This window comes from Macrotis lagotis, chromosome X (genome assembly GCF_037893015.1).
Source record: "Macrotis lagotis isolate mMagLag1 chromosome X, bilby.v1.9.chrom.fasta, whole genome shotgun sequence".
NCBI lineage: Eukaryota > Metazoa > Chordata > Mammalia > Peramelemorphia > Peramelidae > Macrotis > Macrotis lagotis.
In genome coordinates this window covers 684,916,494-684,924,526 of record NC_133666.1, presented here as the reverse complement: position 1 = coordinate 684,924,526, position 8,033 = coordinate 684,916,494, and positions in this window count along the sequence as shown.

Here is an 8,033-nt window from a genome sequence, read left to right as displayed (position 1 = left end):
TGGAGTGAATGGTGTGTTGCACTCAGGAAGAAGTAGGGGGGACTCTGATGCAAAAAACCCCATAAACAACCAGAATAATCCTTATTAAAGCTCTATTTTGAAATCACCTTTGGTTTCTTGTTTGGTTTTCTTGATCTCAGACCAGCGCTGGATCTGCCTTTCTCTCTCTCTCTCTTGCCCCCCTCCCCCCAATATGATGGGAGATTTGATTTCTGCCCAAGTTGGTCCCGTACCTGCCTTTCCTCCAAGATCCCTCCCCTACTTTTTTTGGTGTGTGAAAGCAACGGCATTAAGTGATTTGCCCAACGTCACACAGCTAGGCAATTAAGTGTTTGAGGTCGGATTTGAACTCAGGTCCTCCTGACTCCAGGGCTGGTGTTCTATCCACTGCCCCACCTAGCTGTCCCCCAAGATCCCTGCTTGGGACCTTCGGTTTTGGTGCCAGTTGACTGTTGGCCCGTAAGCTTGATAGTGAATAGTGGCAAGGCACCAGAACCCCTCTCTTAGCCAAGTCTGGCTCTGTAGGCTTGCAGTCTAATTAATGTAGTGTATAAAGCTCCAGCCCTGGAATCAGTTCAAATGCCACTTCAGACGCTAGCTGTGTGACCTTAGATAAGTCACTCAATTCTGGTTGCCTGGAATCCAGGGTCATCTCCAGTCGTCCTGATCCATATCTGGTCACTGGATTCTGAAGGAGAATGTGAGACTGGTGGCCTAGCCCAGCTCCTCCTCATTTAGGTCCACTTCACTGCTTGTTACAGCCTCAACTCCCTGGAGGTCATGGTCTTCCAGAACAAAGGTCAAACAAGAAAATAGGACTAACACAGGCCACTAGCTGATATTTGTGGCTCACAGACCATTCTGTCACTTGAAAGCAGACCTGTATCACAGGCCTGGACCCCCCCCCCCAGCCATTGTCTATGTAATGTTTCTACAGTTTACAGAGCCCTTTTTTTTCCACCAAATCCTCTGAGTTAGGTGCTACAAATTTTTATTTTATTTTCATTTTAAGTAATTTGTCTAGGGTGTCACAACTAGTAAGTGTCTGAGGCTGGAGTTGAACCCATGTCTGACTCTAGGCTCAGCTCTCAGCATCAAGCCAGTGCTTCTAGAATGGGTCTGTGATGGGAAGTGGGGGCTCCTGGTATCTTGCTTCCCAACACTAAACTTAATAGCCATAGAATGAGGTAGAAAAGGTCTTGGAATAACTCCATTCCCATCTCCCTATATGAGAAAGAACAGGCCAGGATGGAGGAGTTTCAGAATCCCAGTCTCAGAGGACAGCTGGTCATCCCAGTGTCCCCAGCAGATGGCAATGGTGGGCACACACCATTTCAGGATTCTGAGCTAAATTGATCATCTGTGGTTCACCCACTCATCTTACAGATGAGGAAACTGAGGCAGACTTGTCCAGGGTCACTCAGTAAGTGTCTAAGGTTGGATTTGAACTCATGTCCTGGCACTATGCCCCCACTAATTCTGGGACCTTGGGACTCTATGGCTGAATCGTTAACATCTCTGAATCTCATCTCTCAAATGGACATCGCTGTACGTCCTTTGGTGAGGGCCAGTCAGTCATTTCACTGTGTTTCACAGTTAGCACCTACTGTGTTCCAGGCCCTGCCCTCAAGGGGTGGGACAACAGGCAAAGAACTATGATGTACAAAGGAGCTAGAGACAAGTTAAATTGGAGATAATCAAGATCGGGGAGGCACTCGGATTAAGGGGGATTGATAAAGGCAAGGTGGATGGAGCTAGGAAGCCAGGGAAGTCCAGACACAGAGATGAGGACCAAGTGAGAGAAGGAAGAAGGAAGTTTTGTAAATTGTCATCTGATGAGATGGAGTAGGAGGCCCGCAAGTAGACTCTGCATACCCCTGATGTGCTAGGGACAAGACCCCACGGGTGGCGGCATCTTTGCAGTCTCTGTGCCAGAATGAGATATTCCCCTCGGGTCCTCCCAGCCTCCCACATTGACTCCTTGACTTTTCTCAGTCTCAAACCCCAGTCTCATCAATACTATTGGCTATATATTAATGACCAGAAACAAGTAATACAAATAAATATGAAAAAGGTCACAACCAGAGCCAGTCTAACCCACAGGCTCAACTTCGATCTTCTCATTAGTTTTTTTTGTTTGTTTGTTTTGGGTTTTTGCAAGGCAATGGGGTTAAGCGGCTTGCCCAAGGCCACACGGCTAGGTAATGATTAAGTGTCTGAGACCGGATCTGAACCCAGGTACTCCTGACTCCAGGGCCGGTGCTCTATCCACTGAGCCACCTAGCCGCTCCTTCTCATTAGTTATTTCAAGATGATGCTTAGTGTCTCGGCAGTCTAACTTCTTGGAATGTCTTATCCACAGAATTTCTTTTCTGAAGAATGATAGGTTTTTGTCTCATACTATCTCTAGATTAGGAATAGGTTCGGTTCTTGGGTTTTTAAATTTAAAAAAATTTATGAACCTTTTGAAAACAATTTTGATAACTATATTGCAAAAGTATTTTCTTTTGCGGTTCTATGTATTTTGTGAGTTTAAAAACAGTATGAGGGCCGCTAGGTGGCGCAGTGGATATAGAGTACTGGTCCTGGAGTCAGGAGGACCTGAGTTCACTTTTGGCCTTAGATACTTAATTGTCTACTGGTGTGACCTTGGGCAAGTCACTTAACCCCATTGCCTTAAATAAATAAAATTTTTAAAAAAATACTATGATGGGGTGGCTAGGTGGTGTAGTGGATAGAGCACCGGCTCTTAAGTCAGGAGGACCTGAGTTCGAATTTGGCCTCAGATACTTATATAATGACCTAGCCGTGTGGCCTTGGGCAAGCCACTTCACCCCATTACCTTGCCAAAAAAAATATGGGCACGTAAATAAATACAAATTATACACAACATAATTTCTAGAGAGCTGTAAGGGAAGAGCATTTGTTAAGCATAGAATGTGATTTTTCAAAGGGCATCAGCGTAGGTGTTGGATGGGGCACTTGACTGAAGAGGATAGCATGGATGAGTGTGGACCATACCGTACTCTGGAGCACCAAAGAAGCAAGCTTGCCCTGGCTAGTTAAGGCCCAGATTCACAGGGATTCTGAGTGGAGCCACTGAACACAAGATCGCCACGCTCTTTATGGTAGCAAAGATCACGCTGATTTGATGAGCAATCACCTCTCTCTGGGCCCGTTTGCCACATCTCTGATAAAGGGTTAAGCTAGAAAGGGCAGGGGATAGAGCACTGGACTTGGAGTCAGGAAAATGAGCTCACTGCCAGCCTTGGGAGGTTCTAGCAGTGGGGTCTGGGGCAAATCATGTTACCTGGAGAAGGAAAGGGCAAAGTGCTTCAGCCTCTCTGCAAGGAAAAACCTGCGGGCAGTACTGACAGGTTATGGCCCAAAGGAGTCAGACGTAGATGACAACCAAATAGTGAGGGCGCTGGGCCAGATTGTCCAGAGTCCTTCTTGCTGCAAATCGTTTGATTCCAGAAGTTTACAAATCCCTTTTTGGGAGAAAGAAAGAAAAAAGGAAGGAAGGAGAGAGGAAGGAAGGAAGGAAGGAAGGAAGGAAGGAAGGAAGGAAGGAAGGAAGGAAGGAAGGAAGGTGGGAGGGAGGGAGGGGGGAGGGAGGGAGGGAGGAAGGGAGGAAGGGAGGAAGGAAGAAGGAAGAAATTCTTTAATGAAATTGGTTCCAGAGAAGGTAGGGGCAGAGAATGCCTTCGTCCCCACCTCCAGGCTTGACCTGCCCCAGTGTTAACTGGGTTTGGTGGCCCGAGGCCTCAGGACCCCGGACTGCCAAAGGAACCTATTGCTCCTAGGTTTTCTTAGGAGTCCAGAAAATTGCTGTGTCTATGGAGCCCAGCCATGGCGGGGTTATTACCTGGGCTGCAGTTTCAGCCGCCCCTGAGAATTCCTGCAGAGCCCACTGAAGTCATTTCAAAGGGCAGTGGGAAGGGTGTGGCCCCGTGCCCAGTCCCCCAAACAAAGAGCAGCCCAGCGAGGGGGCCCAGCTCTGGGTCTGGGTTGTTCGGCCGACGAACAACTCCTTCCTTGTTTGAGCCCTTTTCCCATCTCCCACTGCCAGGAGTCCTAAGCCAGGGAGACACTACTTGAGGTGAGGGAGCTGTAATACTGGCTAGAAACACTATTTGACTTGTTTGGGGTAAACGGTCCCCAAGGACAAGTCATCGTGCCTCAGTTTCACCATCTGTAATTTGTAAAAGTTGGATTAGATGAAGTCTAAAGCACCTCCCTGGGGACTTCGATGTCCCAGTGGGGGAGGATTTCATGGATGCAGGCATCTTCCAGGTGAGGAAATTCTCTCCATCAACGCAGATTAGCACCTTTGTCTGATGCCTGGTCTGGGAGAGCAGTCAGAAATCCTGAGGGTTTGTCACTCACCGATGGCCACGCAGCCAGTTTGTGCCGGAGGTGGGGATGAAGGCAGGTCCTCTCTACTGCCAAGCCAGCTCCACATTCATTAAAGCTGTGTTGCTGGTCCTTCTGAGGCACAGAGGATTCTGAGAAGCCCAGGAAGACAGACAATCTGATGCAGAGTGAAGTGAGCAGACCCAGAAAAACTATTGGGGGGGGCTCCCCCAAAGCGTAGAGTACTTAAAACTTTCCCTGTGACTTTGTAAACAATGATAACATTAACAAGGAGAGGCGTAAACAAGACAGATACTGAATGTTTTATATTTATAGCAACCAAACTTGGAAAAAAAGAGAGAAGTTGAGAAAATTTACCTCTTCCCTTTGGGACAGAGGTGGGGGACTATGGATGGGGAACACTGCATAGGCTATCAAACACTGTCAAGAGGCCAGGTCTTTTCTTTCTCTGTAACTCTTTTTATAGTTGAAGGTTCTGGTAAGAAGAGGAGGGTTATGTTAAAAAAAAGATTAAATAAAAACAAATTAAAAATCTGCAATAAAATGATAGAGGCCAACTCCAAAATGGAATTGAGCTAGCTCCCAGGGATGACCTTTTTGATATGATGGACTCCTTCGGTAGCGTGGCAAAGCCTTGATTTGTTGCTTACATTAAATTAGAAGTTAGTGGAAATAAAGACGCACCCCCCCCCCCCATCTAAGTTTGTGAAATCTATCCAAGGACACCAGATTCTGTTCTGGAAGCTGGGGAGAGTGGAAGTGGCCGGGAATGCCTGCAATAGCCAGAACAGCCACTGGATGGCGTTAGCAGCACAGGGCACTGACCCCAGGCTTACACCAATGCCCCACAGTCTCTTTGGTACCAGCTGGCAAACAATGCCAGAGAGTTTCGGGCTACAAAGAAGGAAACGAAGAGGGGATGAAGGCAGTTGGGAGAGAAAGAAATAGGAGAAGAGAAGGCCCTGGAGCAGATGGGTGGCCCCCTAGGGAACTGTGATTCATTGGTGTACAAAACTCCAAAGTGAGCAAAGTTGCTCTACCAAGGCAAGTTGCACCTTCTCTGCATTTAAAAATCTTATGAGATTAGAGCAGTTAGAGGTTAAGTGACCTGCTCAGGGTCACACAGTCAGTATGCCACGAAGGCAGTATTCAAACCTCAATCTTTATGACTCTAATTGAGTATCCCTCACTAGCAGAGAACCTGGGTTCCAAATTTGCATCGGATACTTCCTGGCTGTGGGCAAGTCTCTAAACCTCTCTGGGTCTCTGTACAATGGGCATTAGAACAATCCCCCTAGTCCTTAGTCTCACAGGCTTGTGGGAGGCTCAAATGAGCTAATGTACAAACTAGCAGGTACTCTCTCAACGTTGCCTGTTATTTTCAGGAGCAGTCCCAGCTTCTGACAGGTCCTCAGTTTTGTTTTCTGACCAAACCTCAGTTTTCCCCATCTATAAAGCAGAATCATAATTCCTATTAATACCATCTCTGCTGGAAGATCAAATAAGCTAATCAAAGTACCCCAAATCTAGAGTTGCAAGGGTTGGAGGCTTTTTCATCTAATCCCCTCATGTTAAAGATGAGGAAACTGAGGCAGAAGGAGGAATTCCTAGAACCAGAGCTGGAGTGATCTGAGTTTTACAATTAAGGAAACTGAGACAAATGAAGGAGACAAAGCCTGTAGATCCCTGGACTGGGTTGGACTTGGGAGGCCATCTAGTCTTAGTTCTCATTTTATAGATGAGGAAACTGAGGCATGGAGAGGCTCAAGTGACCTAGAACCACTCAGCTATGAAATTTGAGAACTGGGATTTGAATTCAGATCTCTGGATTCCAGATTTTATCCCAGTTCAATAATACTTCCCTAGTATATTTATTTTAAAAAAAATTTTAAGGCAATGGGATTAAGTGACTTGCCCAAGGTCACACTGTTAGGTAAATATTGTCTGAGGCAGGATTTGAACTCAGTTCCTCCTGACTCCGGGGCCAGTGCCCCATCCACTGCATCACCTAGCTGCCATATTCTCTAGTCTATTTAGAAGAAGTGTCTGATAAATCCTGCCATGGAAATACCTACTCTTTTTTTTTAGAAAGATTTTATTTATTTTGAGTTTTACACTCTTCCCCCCATTCTTGCTTCCCTCTCCCCACCCCCACAGAAGGCAGTCTGTTAGTCTTTACATTGTTTCCATGGTATATATTGATATCAATTGAACATGATGAGAGAGAAATCATATCCTTAAGGAAGAAAAATAAAGTATAAGAGATAGCAAAATTACATAATAAGATAACTTTTTTTTTCTAAATTGAAGGTAATAGTCTTTGGTCTTTGTTCAAACTCCACAGTTGTTTCTCTGGATACAAGTGGTATTCTCCATTGCAGATAGCCCCAAATTGTCCCCGGTTGTTGCACTGATGGAATGAGCAGGTCCATCAAGGTTGATCATCACCCCCATGTTGCTAATACCTACTCTTTTTTGAGCATTCATTTTTTTCCATGGGATCTTCCAAAAGTTTTAACATTTTAAAAATGAATTAAAACTTTTGGGACAAGCACATTGGTAGCACTTTCCCATGAAGAAAATGTTTTACACAATTCATCTCATTTGATCCTCATACCACTTTTATAAAGTGTTTGCTTTAGAAATTATCCCCATTGTGCAGATAAGGAAACTGTGATTCAGACATGTTGAGTAACTTGCTTATAGACTGCATGACTATAAGTTCCCTTAGTCCAACCCTATCTCATTTATGTGCAGGGTTGTTCTCTAGTATTATCATCAAATAGTACCACCAACCATGCCCATCAATCAGGGGATGGTGATAATCATTATCACCATCCCCTGATTGATGGGCATGGTTCTCAAAGAGGGGATATTGTGCTAAGTCACCAAATCTTACTTTCTCCTCTAGAGCCATCTGGTTCCAGTGACCAGATATGAATGGATGAGAGGCAATCAGGATTAAGTGACTTGCCTAAAGTCACACAGCTCCTGTCAAGTATCTGAGGCTGGATTTGAACTCATGTCCTTCTGACTACAAGATCAGTGCTCTATCCACTGCACCACCTGGATGGATAAACAAGATAAGAGTATATCATTGAGCTATAAAAAATGACAAGGGAGATGCTTTCAGAAAATCCTGGGAAGACTTACGTGAACTGATTCAAAGTGAAGTGAGCAGAACCAGGAGAACATTGTATACAGTAACAGGAACATTATACAATCAAGAATTATGAGGGACAATTTTGAGTTATCTACAGGGACAATTTTGAGTTATCTGCAATGGAAAATACCATCTGTATCCAGAAAAAGAATTATAGACTTTGTACAAAGACCAAAGACTATTACCGTCAAATTAGAAAAAAAAAGCATTATATTATAATGTAATTTTACTATCTCATACCTTATATTTCTTCCTTGAGGATATAATTCATCTGTCATCACATTCAACTGAAATCAATGCATACCACGGCACCAATGTAAACACTAGAATGCCTTCTGTTGGGAGTGGGGGAGGGAAGCAAGAATGGGGGGAAAATGTAAAACTCAAAATAAATAAAATCTTTCTTTAAAAAAAAATTGTGAATGACTTAGTTATTCTCAGCAATACAATGATTTAAGACAATCCAAAAGGACTAATGATGAAGCATGCAATT